Here is a 27,974-nt window from a genome sequence, read left to right on the forward strand (position 1 = left end):
GAATTGAGCAATTCAGGCCCATCTGTCTTCTTAATGTTAGTTTCAAAAATTTTACCAAAGTCGGGACTATTAGACTCACAGAGATTGTGCATGTTGTGGTGCAACCTACTCAAACTGCTTTCATGCCGGACAGGAACATCCTAGAAGGGGTTGTGGTTCTTCATGAAACGCTCCATGAGATTCACACGAAAAAACTTGATGGTGTTGTTTTCAAGATTGATTTCGAGAAAGCATACGATAAAGTTAAATGGCCTTTCCTTCAACAGGCCTTACGCATGAAGGGTTTTGATGAAGCTTGGCGACGCCAGGTACAATCTTTCACGCAAAAAGGGAGTGTTGTAGTTATAGTGAATTATGACATAGGTCATTATTTCCGGACACATAAGAGCCTATGACAAGGTGATCCAATGTCCCCTATTTTGTTCAACATTGTGGTTGATATGTTGGCAATCCCGATAGGTAGGGCAAAGGAGGCCGGTCAGGTGGGTGGCTTGGTGCCTCATATAGTTGATGGTGGTGTATCCATCCTGCAGTACGCAGATGATACAATCATCTTTATGGAGCATGACTTGGCAAAAGCGAGAAATATGAAGCTGGTGCTATGCCTTTTTGAACAATTGACCGGCTTGAACATTAACTTTCATAAAAGCGAGTTGTTCTGTTTTGATAGAGCCAATGAGGAACAAGAGGCTTATAGGCAGTTGTTTGGATGTGAATTGGGGCACTACCTTTCACCTACTTAGGTATACCCATTCACCATCGTAAGCTGACAAACAGAGAATGGAAGTGCATCGAGGATCAGTTTGAGAAGAAACTGAGTTGCTGGAAGGGCAAACTCATGTCATATGGAGGCCGATTGATTCTTATTAATTCGGTGCTCGCGAGTATGCCTATGTTTCTATTATCTTTCTTCGAAGTACCAGTGGGGGTTAGGAAAAGGCTGGACTTCTATCGATCCCGATTCTTCTGGCAGAGTGATGAACTAAAGAGAAAATACCGACTCCCTAAATGGGATATCATCTGTCGACCAAAGGACCAGGGGGGTCTTGGTATTGAGAATCTTGAAGTCAAGAACAGATGTCTTCTCAGTAAGTGGTTGTATAAGTTATCAGTTGAGACTGAGGCAACGTGGGCGCAGATTCTCCGTAGTAAATATCTGTAGTCCAAGACTTCGTCCCAGGTGACAATGAGACCGACTGACTCACCGTTTTGGAAGGGGCTGATGAGAGTCAAAGCTTCCTCCTTCAATAGAGCAAAGTTTATTGTCGGTAATGGAAACACCACTCGCTTCTGGGAGGATACTTGGCTTGGTGAAACGCCATTGGTGCTTCAGTATCCGTCCCTGTATCGTATTGTTCAACGACGTGATGCTCTTGTTGCAACGATTATGCAGTCAATTCCCCTTAATATTCAGTTTAGGAGGGTGCTTGTTGGCGACCGGTGGGAAGCATGGCTTCATTTGGTGACTAGACTGATGGAGGTTCAGCTAGATCATCAGCCCGATCAGTTGTGTTGGAAGCTAGGACTAGAGTGTTCACAGTCAAGTCGATGTATATTGATGTCATTAACACTAGTGCTATTCCTAGTTCCAAACATGTTTGGAAGGTCAAAGTTCCTTTGAAAATTGAAGTGTTTATGTGGTTTGTACATAAATAAGTCATTTTAACAAAGGATAATTTGATTAAGCGTAATTGGACAGGATCTACTATGTGTAGTTTCTGTGATCGGGACGAAACTATCAAGCACCTCTTCTTTGATTGCCCGTTGGCGAGAGTTTTGTGGCGCACGGTGCAAATTGCCTTTAACATTACTGCTCCGAATTCAGTCAGTACGTTATTTGGAACATGGCTTGTTGGGATAGAGTCCGAAACAGCTAGACACATTCGGGTAGGAGTATGTGCATTGTTATGGGCAATTTGGAACTGCAGAAATGATTTGGCTTTTAACAGAACAACAACTATTCATTTTTTGCAGGTTTTATTCCGAGTTACTGCGCTGATCCGTATGTGGTCATTACTCACTCCGAAGGAGGCCAGGGAGCGTTTGGTTACTGGATCTATCCGGTGGGAGATGGTAGCGCGGGATATCTTCAACCGGTTTGGATGGCGGTCATGTAATAGGATAGGCGATTAGTTTATCTATCTTTGTTTTGCCAGCCGGTTGTAGCTTTTGGGCCTTCTGTCTTTGGCGTTGTGGCTCTTTGTGAGCTTGCCGTTTTTCTGTTTTCAGACTTTAAGACCTTGTTGAACCTCTTTTTTTATCTATAAATGTGGTTGTATGCATTGCTCCAATGCAGAGGCCGGAGAGTCCCTCCTTCTCGAAAAAAATGTGCTTTGTCCTTCAGGTCTGCCTGGGCCACCTCTGTTGTTCGGATTTGCTCTCTATTTGAGGGATAGGGTTGGATGACCGGCTCCAGTATCCTTTTCGTGGAGGAATAGTGTGTCCGTTTTAAGGGATAGAGATACCCTAAGTTTTGCAGGAAACCGTCTCTCGATTGGACAGAGAGGGAAGGATGACAAACACTACCTGTCTTGGACATCTCAAAAAAAAAATCTAATATGCAGTCAAAAGATCTTCCTAGCGTCACTTAAGTATAGAGAGTTTGGACGCGCCTTAACCAGCCGAAACACCAGAAAATAAAAAGAAAAGACAACAAAATAACAATCTACTCGCAGAAAATTGTTTTCACTTTTGCTTGAGTTCATGTTTAGAATCTTCACAATTATAAAGGAAAGGGAAGTTTCGTAATTAAATTCATAGATACATGTCTTGATGTAAAAATTTATGTGGGATTTCAATCTTATGAAATTCATATAAATAAAGGTCATGACCTTTGAAGAATGCCGGAGTTCCCATTTTGTAGTTGTATGTGCTGTTCAGGGAAAATCTCAAATCCTAGAGTGCAGGTGCATCCGAGAGCCAAGCCACCCATCTTTGAAATACTCTCACATCATTCGCTCGTTGTCGAAAAAAATGAGGTCATCCCCTGGCATGATCGTGGACATTGTTAGCCTAATCTTGATTGTCTAGATTGGAAAGTATTAGTTTGATTTAGATGCAAAGCAAGTCTACATGATCTTAGTACTAGGTCTGTTCATTGATAGTTAATTAAGTCCGGCTAGGACTAGTACTCAGGACGTGCCTAGTATACGTGGGAAAGTAGGTCCCCTCCTCTCGCCCCCTCCTCTCGCCCCCGCGTTGCCCCCAGGCGACATGGGGGAACCCTAGCGCCGCCGCCGCCAGATCCCCCTCGCCCCCTCCCTCGCTTCTCCGCCGCTGGAGGGGCCGCCGACGAAGTCCACGCGCGCCCCAGGGAAGGTGGCGGCGGAGCGTTTCCCCTCTCCGCGGCGTTGCGCGCGCATGCGCTGCCTGCGTTGCCTCGGGCGCGGGCGAGATGCAGGGCCGCGGGAGTGGCTTCAGCATGGGGAGAGGCCGGATTCTGGCCGGGCTTGGCCGGATCTATCTTCTCCGCCCCTGTTGGCCGCCCTTGATGGGGCTCGGTGGCTTCGTTCCGGCGGCCAGCGAGGGCTGGATCCCGGGGCGGCGGCCCCGGACGGTGAAGGATGTGTCGGCGGCTGTGGACTCGCGACGGGCGACGCGACGGCTGCCGTGGTGGACGATCCATACACAAGACGCTTGATGGAGGCCATTGGAACAGATCTAGGTGAAGACCTGCTCACGGCTGCAGCCGAGGCCGGCGATGGCGGCACTATTTGGTGTCGTTCCCTTGTTGAAGGCATCACTGTTGAGAAGTTCTAGGCCACTATCTGCTACCTCCGGGGGATACCCATAGATCAGTAGATCGGATGACAGCGGCATTATTATGTCGTTTTCCTCTTATGGCGTCATTCTTGGAGGTGTACATGGGCTCGAGGGACCAATGGGCCGAATAATTGGTGAAGCCGTGTTCCATCCTGCACATTAATGGTGGCATTTCTCGGCGGCGTGGCGTAGTGGAGACTCGGGGCCCGATGTGTGACGAGGGGCTCGCACAGGTGGGTGACGTTACCAGGCGTCGTGGTGGCATCGATGGCAGAGAGGCCGGGCAAGGTGGTGCAGCAGTACAGCACTGAAGATGGATTGGTGGCAGGTGGCTGCGGCGGCCTCATACTCGGCAGGCGTCCTGGTTGAGGAGTGCGCCGGACTGGTAGGTGCCCCATACCCGGCAGGCGTCCTGGTTTGGACCTCGGGTCTTAGATGTTTAGGTTTGGCTGCGATATCTGTTTGGTATTAGACCCAGACTATCAGCGCCCCTTCATCATTTGGATAGGAGTAGCGACAGTTGTTGCTTAGACGGTGGCTTTAATCTTACTGTTGTATGACTTGTAAGGTCTTGTGAGAATAATTAATAAAGTGGCCGTATGCATCGTCCGGATGTAAAGGCCGGGGGTCCTCCTTTTCTAAAAAAAGGTGAGAAAAGTACTAGCTGTAGCCAAGAGACTAGGACTCTACTATTAGGAGTCTTTATGTTGGTTTGCACGTCAATACGAGTTGAGTCCCAATGGAGTCCGGCCATGTTTGAACCGATTTGGCGAAAATCAACAAACACGCACACTTTTTAAAAAAAGGAGGATTGCCCCCGGTCTTTGCATCAGAACGATGTATGCGACCATCTTATTAAAAGGTGTTAATCAAAACAAAGTTTGCAGTTCAATATAGCTCGCAAAAAAAGCAGAAACTGAAATAAAGATAAGAAAAGGCACAACCGGCCAAATACATGACTGACTAAACATCTCCAAACCGGTTGTAGATAGCCCGTGCTACCGTCTTCCTATCGGTTGCACCCGGTAACCAAAATCTTTCTGGAGTCCGTATGAGTGAGTAACGAGTTGAAACACATGGTTTAGGGTTTTGCATGGGTGGTTGACGTCCAGCCTCGCGTCTCAATATATATAGATGATCACAATTACAATTACATACGTATACAAATACGTGTACAAGGACAATATACTAGACCCTACTTTACATGCCCCCTCAATCTGAACTACATACAAGATTCAGATTGGTTCTAAAACGGTCTAGCATCTGTCTAGTAGCGGATTTAGTAAATACATCCGCTAACTGATCATCTGTAAAAATAAATCTGACTTCCAATTCACAAGCAGCTACTCGTTCTCTCACAAAGTGAAAATCAATCTCAATGTGTTTGGTCCGAGCATGAAACATTGGATTCGCCATCAGGTAAGTTGCCCTTAAGTTATCACACCACAATATAGGAGTGCGCTGCCGTGGGACTTCAAGTTCCGTGAGAACTGAGTCTATCCAAATGGCTTTAGCCGTGTCATTGGCCAATGCCTTATACTCTGCCTCGGTGCTTGATCTCCAGACTGTGGGTTGCTTCTTCGAGCTCCAAGATACAAGGTTAGGTCCAACAAATATAGCAAAACCACCAGTGGAGCGCCTATCATCAGCACAGCCTGCCCAGTCTGCATCGGTGAATATACTCACTCCAGTAAATCTGGACTTACGAATCCGTAGTCCCATGTCTAGCGTACCTTTGACATATCTCAGAATACGCTTGACTGCTTCCCAATGATCCTCCGTTGGCTGAGACAAGAACTGACACACTTTGTTCACTGCGAAGGAGATATCAGGACGAGTGAGGGTCAAATACTGAAGTGCCCCAACCACACTGCGATACTGAAAGGAGTCATCTCTACCCAGTAGTGCACCACTATGACGTGAGAGACTCTCAGATGTAGCAAGCGGATTGGAAGTGGCCTTGCAGTTCTCCGTGTTGACACGACAAAGAAGATCTAAAGCATATTTTTTCTGCGTCAAGGTCATGCCCCCTGAATGAAAGGATGCTTCCAAACCAAGAAAGTACTCAAGGCGACCCAAATCTTTGATGGGAAAGCTACTTTACATAACGACCACGTACAACCGGCGAAACACGCAGACACATAGCCAGAGCATAAGCTTATACACCGAGATATTGAGAGAAAATAGAGAGCATGACAACGACCCTTGGCAACAAGTTTTTGTGCGCATGTGTTTGTTGATTTTTGATGTGAACGATCTAAGGGTGAAATCCAACAGACATTGCAGTGGTACCAAACATGCCTATGAATGCTGACTATCACTCTACCAGTGTGCACATAATTAACACACTCTTGACCGAACCACCCTTCTATGAAGCTTGACCTCGCAGGAATTTGAAGCCTACGATTGCCGATCATTGTTACAAAAACATCCCAATGCGTCACATGCCCGACGACGGCCAATGGAGTGCCCTTCTTCCTAACGATTTTGGGCGAACCACATGAGCCGTGAGATGGGGGGAGAAGCTCCAGGGGTCCGGGCTTGTGGTTTGAGCAACAGTCGTTTTTTATCTGTTGTGTTTTCCTTTCCACTCTGCTGCTTCTTGTTGGGGAGAGCCCTATGTTGATTCATTGTGGTTTAATTATGGGCTTAAGAATAAAAGGGCTTGTCTTGAGGAAATAAAATAGACTACAATGTTGATTCATTCACCAGTACAATTGACACAACTAGCTGCTTTGTAACTGATTTTAGTGGTCTGTGTTTTGTCTGAAATCAGGCAAACTGTATTACCATAAACAAAGAAAAGTCTACAGAAAATGAATGTGCAGCATCCGACCACCAGCCATTTTCATACCAAAGGGTTCTGTACCATAAAATGGTTTTTTTTTTGCGAAAAGTACCATAAAATGAATTTAGCAGGCATTCAACAAGTAGCCATTTGACCTCAACACCTTTTGTCTGCACACTTCTGCAGGATCTTACAGACAAGAGGGGTGATGCGTAAAAATATGCTCAACAATAAAGCACAAATTCTGTAACAAGGGGGAAGAAACTCAAATGGAGAAGAGAGATCCAAAAGACATTTCTAAAGCAATATGTACAATTGAGTATGGAATACGTGAAATATGAAACAGTGACTGGATATGTTTTTAGGGGTGCATGTGGTATCTCAAGATAACCAGAAAGAATACCGCAGGAAAATGTTTGTGTCAGGATAATATAACAAACTTCTGAGATTAACAATAGATAGTCAACCAAAATACAGAAATAGGTACTTCTAGATAGTCTATAAATAAGTTAAAAATGAGCAAGCAATTTAGAAGAAAAAACCTCCTGTGAAGACGATATCAGATATCATATCAGCTAACAACATTGCTACTTGTTATTTATGGACGGGTTAGGATGGGGAAGCCCCGAAATGATCTTACCGAAAAGTAGGAGTAGGGCTGTAGCTACAAAGGACAAATACAAACTTATTAAACAAGGTATGATATTTAGAGGCATTTAATTTGGGCAGCTACCACAGTTCAATCAAGCACATATTTGCAGCATGAATAGACAGTCAAAATCAAGAGTTGATGAACCATATGTGAATTGGAAAGATAGCAAACAGTTTATGAAGCTGTAAAAAGGAAGAAATTGGAATTGATTGAGACATATGATTAATGACAATATAATTGCTGCCAAAACAGAGAAATGAGTTACTACATTCATGTGCATTTTGTAGCATGCCAGCGAAATGCTCATGGGATCAGTCTAACAGTGATATGAAGTGATGGGCCATATATCGTAGTTTTTTTGTACAACAATTTACTAGGTTCTACCTCAAAACATCAAATGATCTTAGATAAACAGTAACATGATTAAAATTGAGGACTAATAACACAAAAGGCTAGACAATAATATGATCGAAAGTATGGATAGCACACCAAGGACAATAAGCAAAACACTTACTACAAAAGACACTTACAGCAAGGACATGTCCCAAAACTATAAGATCAGTCTAGAATACGATTATATCAAGGAAAATATTATCATCTAATTTGCTAGTATCCAGCAGCAACTCCGCAACGCCATTGATGCCGCATTGAGACAACTGATGGTGTTTCAGAGGCCATTGACGGGGGTCAGGCCGGTGCAGATCCAGTAACTTGTGTTTCAGCTGGCTCTGCCAGAAGAGATTGAAGAGAGGCCTACTGGTGGGCACCAGGAAAAAGGAGAGGAGGAGCCCATGAGTAGTGACCGGTGGGCACAGCAGCAGTAAGGGCGTCCAGAAACAGGTGCCGCTGAGGCACACGGCATAAATCACACTGTCAAACTTCCTGGTAGCTTGTGCAGTCAGGAGACTCAGGATGAGGGAGCAATTTACAAGTTGATTGTATCCAGAAAACGATAAGCAATTCATATGTGGCCAAAGTCTCATCACGGCACCAACCGGTTGCTGCAATGTCCATTGTGTTATAGCCTGCCTTACTATATAGCCAAGTGCACCCCTCATACAACCAGAAAAGTAATGTACTAGCTTACCAAGGTTTTTAATTTCGGAAACAAAATAATTTCAGACCTCGCCAAAATATGCAAAATTTCAGAAATTTCGCATACTTCGGATGTTGCGATTTCAAATTTCACTTAACTTTAAAGAATACTAACCTAATTTAAATTTGTATTGACATTAGTAAGAAATTGCCTCAAAATTTCGGGGTTAAAAACATTTCTGACCCCACTGAAATATGCGAATTTTAAAAAAATTCACTGAAATTTCGTTGAAAATTTTCATCCTGTAGCTTACATTGAGCAAGAAGCCAGCTCCAGCTCCTCTCTCACATCAGCCATGGCTCAACCAGTACCTCCATCAACGAGTGATCCAGAGAGTGCCACCACAGATGTCCTATCGAAAGAAAGCCTCAAAGATTTCATACCCTCACTTCCAGCAAGAGATTGGTGGCCGCAACTGCTCATTTTATACAAGAACTACTGGTTCAGACGCAAGATGCTTGAGGAGATCCTACTGGTCAAGCAGGCCTTCGTGCCCCATGTCGATGGCATCATCCTTGCCACGCAGCCAAAATGTGGCACCACCTGACTCAAAGCACTCACCTTCTCTATCACCAATCGACCCCATTACAACATTCAAGGACCACCCTCTCCTCACTCACTACCCTCAGTATGTCGTGCCATTCATCAAAATCCCTGCAGCTGATGGCACAAATCAAACTAGTATCGATGCCCTTTCGTCTCCGATCGAGGCTTCTCGTCGCGCACTTGCCCATGGCGCTGCTCCCACCAGAGACGACAGCACTTGGCTGCCGAATCGTGTACGTTTGCCGTGATCCCAAAGATGCCCTTGTCTATTGGAAAATATCCCAATACCTCACATGGCTGACCACGGGCAATGGTGTGGCTTTCTTGCTAAATGACTCTGGTGTCTCCATGAAAGACATCTAGCCGCGTAGACTGGCTACTCGGCCGATCTGTGTTTGGTATTTATGTGAGCAGGAAAGAGGATGAAGCCTATCGTACATTTATGGCTTACTTATACACATTATTAAATGGTTCAACCACTGCACTCCTTCATCTTCATCACATTAAGCTACTTGTTCAATAGTAATTTAAATGAGAAATGCGAGCTTTTTAAAAAGGAACTTGCCTCCTAGGAAGTAACATAAGAGTTTAATCTTATCCATCCATTGATCACCAACATGTTAGACAATGTGTAATGATGATGTTCTTGTTAGATCATACGTATATTGTAAACCGACCCATCATTATAAGGGATCGGTCTAGATTCCTCTAGAAGGCCCGTTTGTATTCTGGAAGGCCTTCTCGCTTCCTCTTCTGTAACCTATGTGATCACGATCTATTTAACACGAAAGCGTCCCTGCCCGAGGCACACGTTTTCCACCCATCGCTCCCTCAAGCGCTTTCATGGTAACAGAGCCTGTTCGCCTGTATGGTTGCTTCTTCCTCCTCCGTTTCCCACATCCTCAATCAACAAGTCTCTGAAAAGCTCACAAGAGAGAATTATGTCTTGTGGAAGGCGCAAGTCCTGCCCCCAATTCGAGGTGCCATGCTTGCCGGTTATCTGGATGGGTTGGTTCAGGCGCCGGAGAAAACCATCACCAATACCACGGATGGGGGAAGTCAGGAAGCTGTCAATCCTGCCTATGCCCAATGGCTTGCCCAAGATCAACAAGTTATGGGGTACGTGTTCAATTCTCTCTGGAAGGAAGTGTTGACTCAGGTCGCCTCATTGCTTAGTGCGGCTGAACTCTGGGCAGCCCTCGAGCAGATGAAGGCCCTTGCGGATGAACTTGCATCTGCAGGGAAGAGGATTGACGATGACGACCTGATTTCTTATCTATTGGCGGGTCTGGACGTCGAACACAATCCATTGGTGGCATCGATTCTTGGGAGACCCACAACAGATCCAATTACTCTCAATGAATTCTATGCTCAGCTCCTTAGCTATGACACACGCATGGATATTCTCCACTCTGGGGGCGCCGGTGGCCCTGGATTTCAAGTCAATTCTGCTCGCCGAGGATGTGGCGGGTTTGGACAGCGTGGTCGTGCAGGAGGGCGTGCAGGAGGCCGTGGTGGTCGTACTGCACACAGCGGTGCAGGAGGCCGCGGAGGTGGCCGCGGAGGAGGCCGTGGTGGCTACGGTCATGGCTATCAGGGAGAATCCACTGTGATTTGTCAAGTCTGCTCCAAGCCCAATCATAGTGCCCAAGATTGCTGGTACCGGTTTGATCCTGACTACGTACCTGATGAAACTCGTCAAGCTGGTTCTGCAATAACGTCTTATGGGATTGACACAAACTGGTACCTTGACTCCGGAGCCACTGATCATATCACTGGAGAGCTCGACAAATCAACTACTCGAGAACGATACAACGGCCACGACAAGGTTCATACCGCAAACAGAGCAGGTATGGTAATTAGTCACATCGGTAGCACTACTATTCATTCCCAAAAACACAAACTTCATCTCAAGAATATTTTGCATGTCCCTGAGGCAAAGAAAAGTTTGGCCTCTGCTCATAAAATTGCTATTGACAACAAGGCCTTTGTTGAAATTCATCCTGAATTTTTTGTTGTCAAGGATCAGGTCACGAGGGAGGCTCTTCTTCACGGTAGATGTCATGGTGGTCTCTATCCCTTCAAGTCATCATCCTCCTCGCCAATAAAGCAAGTATATAGTGCCACCAAACCATCATCTACACGGTGGCATCATCGCCTTGGACATCCATCCCCAAGAATAGTTCAAAAAAATTATAAATAAAAATGAACTTCCTTGCTCAAATGACTCTAGCGTTGAGTCGATTTGTGATGCTTGCCAGCAAGCTAAAAGTCATCAACTTCCCCACCCCACATCTACTAGTATTTCAAGTTCACCTTTAGAACTTGTGTTTTCCGATGTGTGGGGACCAGCGCCATGTTCTGTTAGTAGAAACACTTATTATGTGAGTTTCATCGATGACTTCAGCAAGTTCACATGGATTTATCTTCTTAAGAAACGCTCGGATGTGTTCTCTATTTTCTTAAACTTTCAGAAACTCATCGAACGTCGACTCGATAAGAAAATTCTTACCATGCAGACTGATTGGGGAGGTGAATATCAAAAACTAAATACCTTCTTTCAAAAGATAGGGATTTCACACCATGTTTCATGCCCTCATACACACCAACAGAACGGGTCTGCTGAGCGAAAACACAGGCACATAGTTGAAGTTGGGTTGTCTCTTCTAGCTCAAGCATCTATGCCACTAAAATTTTGGGATGAAGCGTTTCTCACTGCCACATATCTCATTAATATTGTGCCTAGTAAAGTGATCAATTATCAAACGCCTATTTAGCGTCTCTTTTCTACCAAGCCAGGCTACTCATTTCTCAGAATATTTGGATGTGCATGTTGGCCACACCTACGTCCATACAATTCTCGCAAACTTGAATTTCGCTCTAAACAATGCACTTTTCTTGGTTACAGTCCTCAACACAAAGGCTACAAATGTCTTGACATCTCCACTGGTCGTGTATATATTTCACGAGATGTGGTCTTTGACGAGTCAGTTTTTCCTTTCAAAAATCTACACCCCAATGCCGGTGCCTGCCTACGCCAAGAAATCCTCCTCTTACCTCCTACCCTTACCAATCACAAAATTCTAGGGGATGAAATAGTAGGTGCTGACCAATTGACTAATGACCATACTAATCATGCCTCTGGAAGCTTTGAATCTGGTGTGCAGGTTACGCAAAGCAGTGAAAATGGTGCAGAGAGTAATGCGGAAAATGAAGAAAATAGTGGCTATAATGGGCCACATGGAGAGGCAAACGATCCCCGGGGCAATCCCGAGGACGATCCCCCTGGCGCTGACAATGTGGGATCCGGGAATGATTCTCCTGCCCACTCTGCGCGATCCGAGGCCGGCTCAACCATACCTGCCTCTGGAACCTGCTCGCCTCGGGCGCCCACCAGTTCTCCACGCGTGGGGCGTCTCCCCAACCAGCGCGCGCCATCTGGCCTGCCGGGGGCCTCTCCCGATGTTGCAGCCGATTTTTCTTCAGAACGCAGCGGCTCACCTAGACTCGGGCGCAGTGAATCTTCTGGCCCTGCTGACATGCACGACACCCAAGAATCGGGATCTTCTGTGCATGTTTCTCATGTGCAACCTGTCCAGCAACGTGTTCAAACTCGGCTTCAAAAAGGCATTGTTCAACCAAAAAAATTGTACCCTGGCATGATTGGTATGGAAATTTCTCTGCTACAGGAGAACCTCAGTCTCTTTCTGAAGCTCTTGGTGATGCGAATTGGCGATGTGCAATGGATCAGGAGTACATGGCACTTCAGAAAAATCAAACATGGCATCTTGTTCCACCACCTCCCGGTAAAAATATAATTGATTGCAAATGGGTCTTTCATATCAAAAGGAAGGCAGATGGCTCCATTGATAGGTATAAGGCTCGCCTTGTTGCGAAAGGATTCAAACAACGCTATGGGCTTGATTATGAAGATACTTTCAGCCCTGTTGTGAAAGCAGCCACAATACGCCTTGTTCTCGCTATTGCGATCTCTCATGGGTGGTGTCTTCAGCAACTTGATGTACAAAATGCATTCCTCCATGGTATTCTAGAAGAAGAGGTATATCTTCGACAACCCCCTGGTTATGGAAGCACCAAAACACCACACTTTGTTTGCAAACTCAATAAAGCTCTCTGAGGGAGTCCTGGATTATGGGGTCTCCGGACAGCCGGACTATCTCCATTGGCCGGACTGTTAGACTATGAAGATACAAGATTGAAGACTTCGTCTCATGTCCGGATGGGACTCTACTTGGCATGGAAGGCAAGCTAGGCAATACGGATATGGATGTCTCCTCCTTTGTAACCGACCTTGTGTAACCCTAACCCTCTCCGGTGTCTATGTAAACCGAAGGGTTTTAGTCCATAGAACAACAACCATAACATACAATCGTACCATAGGCTAGCTTCTAGGGTTTAGCATCCTCGATCTCGTGGTAGATCTACTCTTGTACTACCCATATCATCAATATTAATCAAGCAGGACGTAGGGTTTTACCTCCATCAAGAGGGCCCGAACCTGGGTAAAATATCGTGTCCCCTACCTCCTATTACCATCCGGCCTAGACACACAGTTCAGGAACCCCTACCCGAGATCCGCCGGTTTTGACACCGACATTGGTGCTTTCATTGAGAGTTCCTCTGTGTCGTCGCCGTTAGGCTTGATGGCTCCTACTATCATCGATAGCGATGCTGTCCAGGGTGAGACTTTTCTCCCCGGACAGATCTTCGTATTCGGCGGCTTTGCACTGCGGGCTAATTCGCTTGGCCATCTGGAGCAGATTGAAAGCTACGCCCCTGGCCATCAGATCAGAATTGGAAGTTTGAACTACACGACCGACATCCGCGAAGACTTGATCTTCGACGGATTCGGGCCACAGCCGGGCACGCCGCACTATCACGATGGGTATGACCTAGCTCTGCCGCCGAACAGTACCCCAGAGGCCGTGCCCGCATCAGCTCCGACCCTTAGCTCGGAGCCAACTGTGCCAATCGAGGACGGGTGGCTAGACACCGCCTTAGGGGCTGCAGTCTCAACGGCGATCGAGCCGAACACCAGCCTAATCCTCTGCGCCGCCCGTGACTCCAAGGTGTCGGACTCTTTTTCGGACTCCGAACCATCCGCGCCCCTGCCAATCGAATCCGATTGGGCGCCGATCATGGAATTCACCGCCGCGGATATCTTTCAGCACTCACCCTTCGGCGACATTCTGAATTCACTAAGATCTCTCTCTTTGTCAGGAGAGCCCTGGCCGGATTATGGCCAACAGGATTGGGATGCGGACGACGAAGAAATTCGACGCCCACCCACCATCCACTTCATAGCCACTGTCGATGATTTAACCGACATGCTCGACTTCGACTCCGAAGACATCGACGGTATGGACGACGATGTAGGAGACGAACATGAACCAGCGCCTATAGGACACTGGAAAGCCACCTCATCATACAACGTATGCATGGTGGACACACTAAAATAAGAAGATGACGAGGAACGGAAGGACGCTACGAAGGCTTGTCCCCTCGAGAAGCAGTCAAAGCGGCGGCGTAAGCGCCGCCCCAAATCCCGCATCGGTAGAAACAACGATCATACAGACCCAGCGCTAGAGCAGGGCGAGCCATTGCCGGACCATGGCAACACGGAGAATCAAACCGAACAACCCGACTCTGTCAAAGATAATAGTCCGGACGACATCACACCGGACAGACACCCGGAGCAACAGAATGCCCATCAAAGGCTTGTTGCCACCGCAAGGAGTCTAAAAAAGCAGAAGCAAAGGCTCAAGGCTGCGCAAGACACACTCCAAATCAGATGAAGCAAAGTACTCAACACAGCAGCGAATACGGCGGCAATCGCCCCACCAAGAGCTACCCAAAGCGGAAGTTGCTACCTGAATACGATGAGGAGGCCTTAGACCCCCCACAATCAAAAATTAAAACAATCATCTGGCCGGATAGACGACCTCACGGCCAACATAAAGCGGCAAGAAACGCCGCACATAAGCCAATAGGCGGTTTACGCGAGGGCTCGCATCAAAAGGACGGCGAAACCAGATCCATCTACGGACCACGCAAGTGTGCTCCAGTATACGATGCAATACAACAAACATCCGAACAACGCGGTACACCCAGATATAGGGGTGCCGCACACCCCCTATGTTTCACCGATGAGGTGCTGGACCATGAATTTCTAGAGGGATTCAAACCCGCAAACATAGAGGCATACGACGGAACAACAGACCCTGGGGTCTGGATTGAGGACTATATCCTCCATATCCATATGGCTCGGGGAGATGATCTCCACGCCATTCAGTATTTACCCCTCAAACTCAAAGGGCCAGCTCGGCACTGGCTTAAGAGCCTCCCCGAAAGCTCCATTGGAAGATGGGAAGAGCTCAAAGATGCCTTTCGGGCAAATTTTCAAGGGACTTATGTCCGACCTCCAGACGCAGATGATTTGAGTCATATAACTCAATAGCCCGGAGAGTCAGCCCGAAAGCTTTGGAACATGTTTCTTACTAAAAAGAACCAAATTGTCGACTGTCCGGACGCTGAAGCCTTGGCAGCTTTTAAGCATAGCGTCCGTGACGAATGGCTTGCCAGAGACCTCGGCCAAGAAAAGCCGAGAAAAATGGCAGCATTAACAAGCCTCATGACCCTCTTTTGCGCGGGTGAAGATAGCTGGCTAGCCAGATGCAGCACCAGCGACCCCAGTACATCCGAAGTTAAAGATGGAAACGGGAAATCGCGGCGCAACAACAATAACAAACGCCGGAATAAAGAAGACGGCACGAAGAGCACGGTAGTAAACGCCGGATTCAAAAGCTCTCGGCCAGGTCAGCACAAGCCGCCCTCTAAAGGCGCCAGAGACAAACTGTCCAGCCTAAACAAAATTCTGGACCAAATATGTCAGATCCATAGCACCCCTGGTAAACCCGCTAATCATACCCACAAAGAATGTTGGGTCTTCAAGCAGACGGCAAGCTCAACGCCGTACACAAAGGGGAGGATACACCAAGCGAAGACGAGGATGAGCCTCTCAAGCAAGACAGTGGGGAACAAAAGAAATTTTCACCAGAAGTCAAAACAGTGAATGTGTTACACATGATCAAGGGGAGAAACAAAATGGCACTCCCAGAAAATTATGCCCAAGGGCCTATCACCGCGGAGTCCTGCCACTGGTCATCTCAACCGATCACTTTCGACCACCGTGATTACTCAGTAAGTATCCGGCGTGCAGGATGGGCTGCCCTAGTATTAGACCCAATAATTGACGGATACCACTTCACACGAGTCCTGATGGATGGTGGCAGCAGTCTAAAACTGATATACCAGGATACAATCCGTGAAATGGTGATAGACCCAACGAAAATTTGCCATATCAACACTACCTTTAAAGGAGTAACGCCAGGCCCAGGGGCTCATTGTACGGGCTCCCTGCTACTAAAGGTTATATTCGGATTCCCCGATAACTTCTGTAGCGAATATTTAACCTTCCACATCGCTCCGCTCTATAGTGGCTATCAAGCACTACTTGGACACGAAGCTTTCACTCGCTTTAATGCAATACCGCATTACGCTTCCCTCACGCTCAAGATGTCCGGTCCATGTGGCACCATTACAGTGAATGGAAGTATTGAGCGATCTTTGCGCGCCGAAGAGAGTGCGGCTGCCTTGGCAGCCACACACTAAAAACGGCCTCACCAACTAAAGCATTTAACAGGTCGTTAAGACCTCGGACACGGATAGACGAGTCCGGCGCAGCTATATGTAATTCATACCGGATCGATGGTCACACCCCTATTACAAATACAAGGGGCTCAACGCGCGCAGACAAGTGGCAATTTTTACTCATCTTGAATTATACATGGTTTATTTAAAAACTATCTTTTTGCACGACAACTTTTTCACCTAAGTTCCTCTCTTTTGCAGATGATCATCGTGCTACACCTGTCCAGGATACGGCACAATAGAGACACAGGCGCAGACGTGCAGCAGGGACCCGCTCCAAGGATTCTTTTTAGATTAAGACCCTGCGTAAATATTTTTTACTGTCTCTTGTTGATACACATCCACCGAATTCTCAGCACAATTGAGAAGGATGCTGACGTTTTGGCATGTGGCCACGTCAGAATAATGCACGTACCTGGACACAAAGGGCTTCTTACAAAGGGCACTATTTAGGCCCGGTTTATACCATAAAGACCGAATACCTTACGGAGTGTTCGGCGTCGTGAGTTTGGCCTTATATGCGTCAGCTCCGAATCATTGCCTTTGGTCAAATGTTGGGTTTGCCCGGCTCCTGTGTTTTGGTGCCTTATGTTTCGCTTTACCAGCTAAGGCAGCACCAGGAGAACTACTGCGATTGTGCCCTGGTTCATCCGGACGAGCATCTCAGTAGAGAAAGCCAAAAACTGACTATCATGATATAGCGTGAGACTGGTCAACCACTCGATGACCTATAGGAATGTTAGAATTCCGCCGCCTTAACGAAGGGTCGTTTCCCGGCCAGGCATGTATGCACCCCAAGATCAGGAGAGTGCGGAGCCACCAGGGGCTATCTAGTAGCCCCACTATCAAACTCCTATGGCTAAGTGAAAGTGTTAAAGCATTATAGTCCGGTTGCCTCGTTCGCTGTGCTATCACCTCCTTAATAGGACCAAGACGTTGGGTTAAGTGTGAACACGCGTTTTTTTCGAGCACCCCCGCATTATATGCGTGGGGGCTGAAGCCGACGACTGCAATCTTTCAGGTTATACACATGTATACATAAACGGCCGACAGGAGGCATCATATTACTTTCGGGCAAAAGTATAAACACAGCCATATAAAATTTCATAAATACATTGTGTTTACAATGGGAATACATGTCATTCAAACATAATATTCTTCGAGCACTGGGCCTCTATCAAACGAGCACCCTCGAGAACTTCCTCGAAATAGCGCACGGCAGCCACCCGGCCTATGGCTGGACCCTGCGTCGCAATAGTGGTAGCGTCCATCTTCGCCCAGTATGCTTTAACACGGGCAAGGGCCATCCGTGAGCCTTCTATGCACGCCGACCTCTTCATCGCATCAATGCGCGGCACCGCACCAAGGACCTGCTGCACTAAGCTAAAATAGCTATTTGGCTTTGGCTTTTTCGGCCATAGCTGAACCACGACAGACCTCATACCGAGTCCGGACAACCTATTTAGTTCGGCCCATTCGGCTAGCTGATCAGTCAAAGGAAGCGGATGCTCTGGAACGTTGAATTGCGACCAGAACAGCTTGTCCACCCCACGATCTGCTTGACCTTGGAAGTATTTGGCCGCATCTGCAGCGCTCGCCGCCAAGTCCATATATGCATCTGCCGAACTCCACAACCGATCCAGAGGGGCATACCGTGGATCTCCGAACTTCCTCCGTAGCATGACGGGCTTCCTAGCCGCAATATCCCCGGCTTCCCGCAGCTCCTCCTTCTTCGCTCTCATAGCAGAGCGGGTGTCTTTGTCCGCCATCATGGCCTTCTCAAGGTCCGTTGCCTTCGCTCGGTTTTCTTTTTCAAGAAGCCGGCAACGGTCGGCAGTGTCTTTAAATTCTACGACCATCTTAGCCATCTTCTCTTTGCTCTCGCAATGTGTGGCCTTCTCGGCTTTCAACTCTTCAGCCGCCTTCAAAGAAGCCGCATTACTAATCCTCGCTTGTTCCTTGGCTCGGGCGAGCTCCGCCTGAAGGGTCTCCACGGTGGCAGCTCCGTCTGCAGTCACAACATATTAAAGATACTTGCATCATGCTGCTCTTATTGTGTGACATTCACCAGAAAGCATTACTTACCCTGTGATTCGTCAAGCCTCTTGTTAACAAGCTCGATGTCGGTGTCTGCCGCATCCAGTTGCCATTTTAATTCGGCAAACTCACTAGTCCACCTAGCCACCGGAGCTTCCACCGCCTGCACATAAAGGCAGTCTGGTTATTGCCTAGGACTATGATCCTCTGTTCGCCGCCGTTCTCGTCGACAACCAGAGTCTCAGGGGCTACTATCTACACAGGGCACACCTAACATGTGCGGTACCATCACGTACCTCAAAGCCTATCAGTGGACTCATAAAGGCTTCATGTAATCCGCTTTCGGCGGACGAAATTCTTGCCATCACCGTACCCATCAGCGTACGGTGTTCTTCTGAGATGGCCGCTCGCCCCAACAGCTCCCTCTGAACGTCCGACCGCATACCAGACGGTGCCGGACTCTTTTGTTCGCTCTCCTCGAGAGCTGGGCGCTGGGGACTTCGGGGGTCTATGGGATTATCTTCTGGCCTCACCGGATCCGGAGAGGCCCTCCATGACGACACTTCGGGGTCGCCTGCTTCTTGAGCGGAGGAGTCCAGTGGAGGCGTCTCGCTCTCCATCATCTCCGGAAGAAGATCCCCCGAAGACGAGCTCAGCTGAGAGGGGCTAAGACCCGAACTGCAAGATATATGCGGCGGTTATTTTCTCAGAAGAAAGATAGTACACCTTCACTATTAAAGTATTTTTTGGATCACTTACGACTCGTTGGAGGGTTGATCCCCCTGCGGACTTTGTGCGGCAAGAGCACCCCCCGAGGCACGACCCTCTGTTGGAGACTTCTTCTCCCGTTTGGAGGCCTCGGCTTCCAGATCCACGGAAGCAGTCCTCTTCCTCCCTCGGACATCCTCCTTTATGGAGGCGCTCGTTCCCTTGGTTGGAACTGGCAGCAATGGGGGCCTGCGTTTGCCCGTATTATCCTCCCCTGTATCTTCCTTCGAGGGCTCCAGGCAAGGTGCGAGCTCGAGCATCTTTTCCAATACCGGATTTTCCAAACCCTCAGGGAGGGGGCCAGACACCGAATTATCTTCGCCTTTGTTAGCCAGTCCTGGTCAAAGAGCGAACTCTCAGAAATAACCTCATGATGAATAAAAGACGATGTGTTCGGTTAGAGGGTTTTCTTACTTATTCGGCGGCGCGGTTGCTGCTCTGGCCCACGTCCTCGGTAGTATCCGGACACTCTATTTGAGGTCCGAAGAATGACTTGTGCATCTCCTCGAGCGTCAGGCCGAGGAAACTTTGAATGGCACGCGGTCCTTCTGGGTTGAACTCCCACAAGCGAAGGGGCCGGCGTTTGCAAGGCTGGACTTGACGAACCAGCATAACTTGCACTACCACAACCAAATTAAAATCTCCCTCAAAGAGATCTTGAATGCGGCTTTGCAGTATAGGCACGTCCTTGGCTGGACCCCAGCTCAGACCTCTGCTAATCCATGACATCAGTTGTGGTGGGGGGCCCGAGCGGAAAGCGGGGGCAACCGCCCACTTGGCACTTCTGGGAGCCGTGACGTAAAACCACTCCCGTTGCCATAATTCGGACACTTCTGGAAAGGAACCTTTTGGCCATGGAGCTCCTGCCATCTTGCTTATTGATGCGCCTCCGCACGCTGCATGTTGCCCCTCGATCATCTTCGGCTTCGCTTCAAAGGTCTTGAGCCGCAGGCCGAAGTGAGGGGTAATGCGGAGGAAGGCCTCACACACGACAATAAATGTCGAGATGTGGAGAAAGGAGTCCGGAGCTAGATCGTGGAAATCTAGCCCGTAGTAAAACATCAAACCCCTGACAAAGGGATCTAGAGTGAGGCCTAGGCCTCGGAGGAAGTGGGAGACGAACACAACGTTCTCGTTGGGCTCGGGAGTAGGGACGACCTGCCCTCGAGCAGGCAGCCGATGTGAAACCTCGGCGGTCAGGTATCTGGCCTCCCTCAAATTTTTGATGTCCTCTTCCGTAACGAAAGAGGGCATCCATCGGCCTTGAAGGCTGGATCTGGACATGATTTAAGATCCGGAGCACCTAACCTGGGCTTTGGGTGTTAGAACTCGAGGCGGGGGAAGGGTTCGATTGAGCACGAGAGGGAAAAAGCGAAAACCTTGTCCCTTTATAAAGGGGGTGAATATCAAGCGTCCTCTCCGTAGCCGTTTAGGACTTGCCTATAATCTAGGAGTCCTAGACACGGTTGGGTTACCCACGCCCGTATTAATGAGAATCCCGTAATAAGGGGACACGATCTCTGCTTTGACAAGACGTGACGTAATAAGGGGGTTGGTTAAAGGAAACGGTTCGAATAATCACCGGGCCATGACATAACGTCATGCCGCCAAAACAAGCCAGCAAATTAGATCTGCGAAAATATTATTCTCTCTACGGTGGAATGTGGAACTTACTTTGCAGGGTCGGACACTATCCTCGTATTCAAATTCTTCTGTGTATTCGGAGAAGGAACCCGTCTTGCAATGCCGAAGACAATACTGCGCGCCTGACTCATCATCATTGAAGCCTGGTTCAGGGGCTACTGAGGGAGTCCTGGATTAGGGGGTCTCCGGACAGCCGAACTATCTTCATTGGCCGGACTGTTAGACTATGAAGATACAAGATTGAAGACTTCGTCTCGTGTCCGGATGGGACTCTACTTGGCGTGGAAGGCAAGCTAGGAAATACGGATATGGATGTCTCCTCCTTTGGAACCGACCTTGTGTAACCCTAACCCTCTCCGGTGTCTATATAAACTGAAGGGTTTTAGTCCGTAGGACAACAACCATAACATACAATCATACCATAGGCTAGCTTCTAGGGTTTAGCCTCCTCGATCTCGTGGTAGATCTACTCTTGTACTACCCATATCATCAATATTAATCAAGCAGGACGTAGGGTTTTACCTCCGTGAGGAGGGCCCGAACCTGGGTAAAACATCATGTCCCCTGCCTCCTGTTACCATCCGGCCTAGACACAGTTCGGGACCCCCTACCTGAGATCCGCCGGTTTTGACACCGACACTCTCTATGGTCTTGAGCAAGCTCCTCGAGCATGGTTTTCCCGCTTGAGCATAAAGTTACAACAACTTGGCTTCACTCCTTCCAAATCGGATACATCATTATTCATATTTCACAAAGGGGTTGTCACAATCTTTGTTCTTGTGTATGTTGATGGCATTATTGTAACAAGTTCCTCACCAGATGTTGTGCAAGCTCTCCTTCATGATCTACGTGGAGACTTTGCTTTAAAGGATTTGGGTGACTTGCATTATTTTTTGGGCATTGAAGTACGGCGGAGAGATGACGAGCTAGTTCTTACTCAAACCAAGTATGCCAAAGAGCTACTTCAACGAGTCAATATGACAAATTGCAAGTCATGCTCAACCCCACTATCCGCAACAGAAAAGTTATCTGCTCATGAAGGATAACCTCTAAATGCCGAAGACTCGACAAGGTATAGAAGTGTGGTGGGAGCCTTACAATATCTGACTCTCACTCGACCAGATATTGTTTTCTCAGTTAATAAAGTATGTCAATTTTTACATGCACCCACTAGTGCCCATTGGACAGCTGTAAAACGTATCCTGAGATACATTCAAGGAACTATTGAACTTGGATTAACATTCAGAAACTCTTTGTCTCTACTAGTCAGTGGATTTTCTAATGCAGATTGGGCAGGCTGCGTAGATGATAGAAGGTCAACTGGAGGATTTGCAGTCTTTCTAGGCTCAAATTTAATCTCATGGAGTGCAAGAAAGCAAGCAACTGTGTCAAGATCCAGCAGAGAAGCGGAATATAAAGCCTTGGCCAATGTTACTGCTGAAATTATCTGGGTTCAATCTGTTCTAAAGGAACTTGGAATACCACAACAGAGAATACCTTGCTTGTGGTGTGATAATCTTGGTGCCACCTATTTATCGGCTAATCCAGTGTTTCATGCAAGAACTAAGCATATTGAAATTGACTTCCTTTTCGTTAGAGAAAGAGTGGCTCAGAAGATGCTTGAAATGCGCTTCATTCCGTCCAAAGATCAAGTAGCAGATGGCTTCACTAAAGCTTTGCCGGTCACACTTTTGGAAAATTTTAGACGCAATCTCAACATTAGAAGTTGACATTGAGGGGGAGTGTTAGATCATACGTATATTGTAAACTGACCCATCATTATAAGGGATCGGTCTAGATTCCTCTAGAAGGCCCGTTTGTATTCTGGAAGGCCTTCTGTAACCTATGTGATCACGATCTATTTAACGCGAAAGCGTCCCTGCCCAAGGCACACGTTTTCCACCCATCGCTCCCTCGAGCGCTTTCAGTTCTCACTATGAGTACAGAAAGAATTAAATCCAAAACAGAAACTGTACCACCAAAGATGGCTCAACCAGTACTTCCATGGATGAGTGATCCAGAGAGTGCCACCAAAGATGTCCTATCAAAAGAAAATCTTAAAGATTTCATATCCATACTTCCAGGCTCCAGCAAGAGATGGGTGGCTGCAGCCGCTCATTTTATACAAGAACTACTTGTTCAGGCCGAAGATGCTCGTGGAGATGCTGCTGATCAAGCAGGCCTTTGTACCCCGTGTCGACGACATCATCCTCATCATGCAGCCCAAATGTGGCACCACCTGGCTCAAAGCCCTTGCCTTCATCATCACCAATCAAACCCGTTACGGCTTCAAACACCACCCGCTCCTCACTCGGCACCCTCGGTATGTCGTGCCATTCATCGAAGTCCCTACAGCTAATGGCGTAAATCAAACTGATATCTATGCCCTTCCGTCTCTGAGGCTTCTCGCCACGCACTTGCTGATGTTCCTGCTCCCACCGGAGACGACATCACTTGGCTGCCGAGTCGTGTATCTGTGCCGTGATCCCAAAGATGCCCTTGTGTAATGGAAACTATATATCACAATACCTCACATACATGACGACAGGCAATGGTGTGGCTTTCTTGCTAAACTAGATGGATACCCCGCGCGTTGCTGCGGGACATGTAGTAGACTTGTAATGCTAAACGGATTAGTTTCGACAGTCATTAGAAAGTTGGCATATTGGCGGGTTGTCGGCATGAAATTAGCATGTGGTTAAGTACGCATCAAAAAAGACAAATGCTTTGCAAACAGTATTTGAAGATGAGTCATATTGCCATGGGCACTCATATACACTAATACTAATGATGATTTGATAAACATTAGTATGTGTCAGATCGGTTGTTGGAGATGTGATTTAATTTCGCAAGCTCAAGATCGGTGTAACGCACGAGTGGAGTTTGCATTTAATAAATAGTTCAAAATTGCCGATACAGCATGCAAATGAAATTAGTTTTCAGCAATGTTCTAGCTCCTTAATATTGCTTTAAAAAGTATTCTTGCAAGCAGGCACACACATAAACGAAAATAAGCTACGAATTCTGGCATGTAACATTTGAGTACAAAAATATTATCATATAACCATATTCTTGTGACCTCATTAGTGAGCACATATGATATTTTAGAATGCTGCTAAAGGTAGTTGAGAAATATTGACGGCGACAACCGGTAGAGATTTACTACAGTCTTTCCTACATGATGGATTAGGCAAAATTTAAATCCAGTCAACAACTTAGGAAAATAAATAAAAAGAATATCCAACGGGTCCAGAATAATTCATGGATTTGTCCATACCCTGTAAAACTGTATTCTGTTGCGAATACTAATAAGCAAGCAACTAAGCTAGATATTGATCTCCACTTTAGTTGAATGCATAAGAAAGTTGTAAGAGTAAAATTTGACAGACGCCGAGAGACCACTCCACTGAGATTGGAGGTGACATAACTCACAAAACCTATTGGTGGTGGCACCAGGAAGATACTCGTTGCTCTTCGGTGATATGGACTGCAAAGGGCAAAGGCACGGGTGTATATGGATTTTGCCAGAACCTTGATCGGGTTGCCTGAATGTGCCAGGTGGTAAGAAGTAGGGGCAGCAGATTATTGAGTTAGGTTCTGTATGCACCATCACTGTATGGACTAAGTTAATTAGACGCTGGTTGAACTATACAAATATATCATGTGCAAGGAAAAAAATTAGAAACGACAGAAGACTGATCTTTTACGCACCATTCCATTTTTGTAATAGAGAAAAGTATGTTTTTGGTCCTTCAAGTTCCCACAAAGTATAGACTTGGTCCCTCAAGATTATTTGGTATACATTTGGTCCCTCAAGTCTCAAAACCGGATAAGTTTGGTTCTAAACCAGATTTTGAGCAAGTTGACCGGGTTTGACCACCACAAAACCGCCTGATGAATAGTAAATTTGAAAAAAAACGATAAAATTTTGCTAGAGCCCGTCCGGTGTCATTTCAGGACAAAATTTTCGTCACACCTTGCGCACGTAAGCATATTGGACCCCAAAAGTTTCATAAATTTTTTATTTTGTTTTGACTTTTTTTCAATTTACTATTCATTAGGAAGATTCTTTTTCTCGAGTGCCGAAAGAGCCTGAAATTTTATTCACATCTTGTGCACGTAAGGATATTCGACCCCAAAAAATTTCAGGATTTTTTGAAGATTCTTTTTCGAATTTACTGTTCATCGGGCGGTTTTGTGGCGGTCAAAACCGGTCAACGTGCTCAAAATCTGGTTTATGACCAAACTTATCCGGTTTTGAGACTTGAGGGACCAAATGTATACCAAATAATCTTAAGGGACCAAGCCTATACTCTGTGGAAACTTGAGGGACCAAAAACATACTTTTCTCTTTGTAATATAAGGATGCGATCGTCGCTGTAATTTTGTCAAACAAAACATTATAGCCTGTTGAAAGATGCGACTGCTGATAAAATCAACCAGAACCCAAACTCTTACCTATTCTTTTTGGTTTTCTTTTGCGCAGCCTGACACTAAAGTCAATTCCATGTCATATATAGGAGTGCCTCCACAGCATGATCCGGCCGTAATTGGCCGCGCCTTCTAGCAGCAGCCGCACATGCTACACAAATGTGTCCGCGTCGATGAATTCGTCGGCCTGCCGCGCCTTCTAGCAGCAGCAGCACCACCACCACGATGCCAAACAACACTGTCAGGCCGACGTATACAGTCCCCGACGGCAAGCTGCCGTCCATTATTGTGCAGCCGAGCAAGTTGTCCCATAGGTAGGTATCAACGTCTTGCGCGTCGGACGGTGAGGACCCGTTCTACTTGAACACACCGCCACCCGGGGTAGTGCAGGATAGGAGAAAAAAGGGTGCTGTCTGTACATCGATGTTGGTGGCATTCTATAACTTGTACATGCAGGAGGAGGGTGCTGTCTGGCGTCATGGTGGCGTCGATGGCAGAGAGGCCTGGCAAAGTCGGTGCATTATTTTCTGCTCTGAAGATGGATTGATGGAAGATGGCGGCGACGACACAGAGAGTGTGTCGGACCAAACTTTTGCCCCAAACCCAGTATATGGCTTGGTTGGGGGATTTGGCTTTACATGTTAGGCACTTTTACGATGTCTGTTTGGTATTAGGATCGGACTATCGGCACCCTTTTATCAGATGCATAGGAGTAGCGACAGTTGTTGCTAAGATGGTGGTTTCAGACTACCTGATGTATTACTTTATAAGAGTTTTGTGAATAATTAATAAAATGGTTGTATGCATCGTCTAGATGCAGAGGCCGGGGTAATCCTTCTCTTAAAAAAAATTGTTGGTTTGCACGTCAATGCGAGCTGAGTCCCATTGGAGTCTGACCATGTTTGAGTCGGTTTGGGGAAAATCAACAGACACGCACACACATTGCCAGGGCATAAGCTTGTACACGGAGATATTGGGAGAAAATAGAGGGCATGATAAAGGCCCTTGGCAACAAGTTTTTGTGCGTGTGCGTTTGTCGTTTTTTATGTGAACGATCTAAGGGTGAAATCCAACAGGTATTGCAGTGGTACCAAACATGCAGGCCCATATATGCCTATGAATGCTGACTATCACTCTACCAGTCTGCACAAAATCAGCACACTCTTGACCGAATCACCCTTCTATGAAGCCTGACCTCGAAGGAATTTGAAGCCTACGATTGCCAACCATTGTTAAAAAAAACATCCCGATGCCTCACATGCCCGACGACGGCCAATAGAGTGCCCTTCTTGCTAATGATTTTGCGCTCACCAGCAGGACATTGGTTACTCTCTAAAAGTACCTTATAGACTGGTTGTTCAATCAATCTGTGCTCGTTATGTATGTGCTCATTATGTACTTATTGTGTACGTAGGCTGAAAAGAGGACGGATCCTCCATACATTTATGATTTGATTATATTATAACATTGTTTGATAGTTTACCTACTACACCGCTTCTTCTTCATCACCGTAAGTTGCATGTTTAAAAGTAACTTAAATGAAAATGTGAGGTCTATAAAGAGAAAGTTACCTCCTAGAAAGTTACCTCTTAGCCGTCCATTATTCAAGGATATGTTGGGTAATGTGAATACTATAATGGTATTAATTACATATTATATTTTACAAATAGGAAGTTAGCATGATATCATTATTTATGTTTTATACCAAACTAAGGTTCAAATAACTAATGCTATATAGACCGCACACTGACTAAAATTTCATATAACCACCACAATTGCATAGGAATTCTAAAAAAACACCATCGAATAGTAGTTTGTAAAAAACCACCGTTGTCCAATATTTTTTACCGAAAGCACCAACGCTCATTTGAGTGTGCTTTGACAGGAAATCTGACAGGACAGGGGCCGCCATCAGTCCTATGTGGCAATCAATACTCACAGTGTTGGACTGGATTGTTAGGTTGACTTACGCCCAGTGAGCACACATACACACTCTCTCTTTTAGATGAAGATCCTCAGGCTTCCCACCGGTGCCAGCGAGGCTGCGCCGCCACCTCATCCTCCAACGCCATAACGGGAGCTTCCATGGCAGGTAGTGACAAGGGGACCGCAATCACGAGGTTCGAGAGAAAGAAGAGACGCGACCACCTCCTCATGTGGCCCTCGAGGGAGACACCGCTGGCATACACGGTGATGCAGGACGCCGCCGGAGACCTTTCACGGTACAAAGCGAATCAAAAGTAGTAGCAACTAACTCTCAAGTGGCAAAACACAATAGGAAGCAAAATCAGACATATTGTAGCGGATAACCAGTTTGGTTTACAAGGACGCAATCCAAACCATGAAACTTGTGAACCTAGGTAGAATCACAAGATGGAACCACAAAAGTCCTATATGGATTAAGGATATGCCTTTCAATCCACACAAAAAAAGATAAAGAGGTAATACTAATTGAAACTAGTGCTCGCAAGACAACACAACATAACAAAATACAACACACACAACCTCACCGGCTCCGG

The 27,974-nt window shown here is 46.7% G+C and overlaps 2 pseudogenes; both read left to right on the forward strand.

The window, feature by feature from the left end:
• The first annotated feature begins 10,090 nt into the window (after positions 1 to 10,090).
• LOC119359929 lies at positions 10,091 to 10,235 on the forward strand (annotated as a pseudogene).
• A 12,773-nt stretch (positions 10,236 to 23,008) lies between these two features.
• LOC119357473 overlaps positions 23,009 to 27,974 on the forward strand; it is a 6,057-nt pseudogene continuing 1,091 nt past the window's right edge.

This window comes from Triticum dicoccoides, chromosome 2A, assembly GCF_002162155.2.
Source record: "Triticum dicoccoides isolate Atlit2015 ecotype Zavitan chromosome 2A, WEW_v2.0, whole genome shotgun sequence".
Lineage (NCBI taxonomy): Eukaryota > Viridiplantae > Streptophyta > Magnoliopsida > Poales > Poaceae > Triticum > Triticum dicoccoides.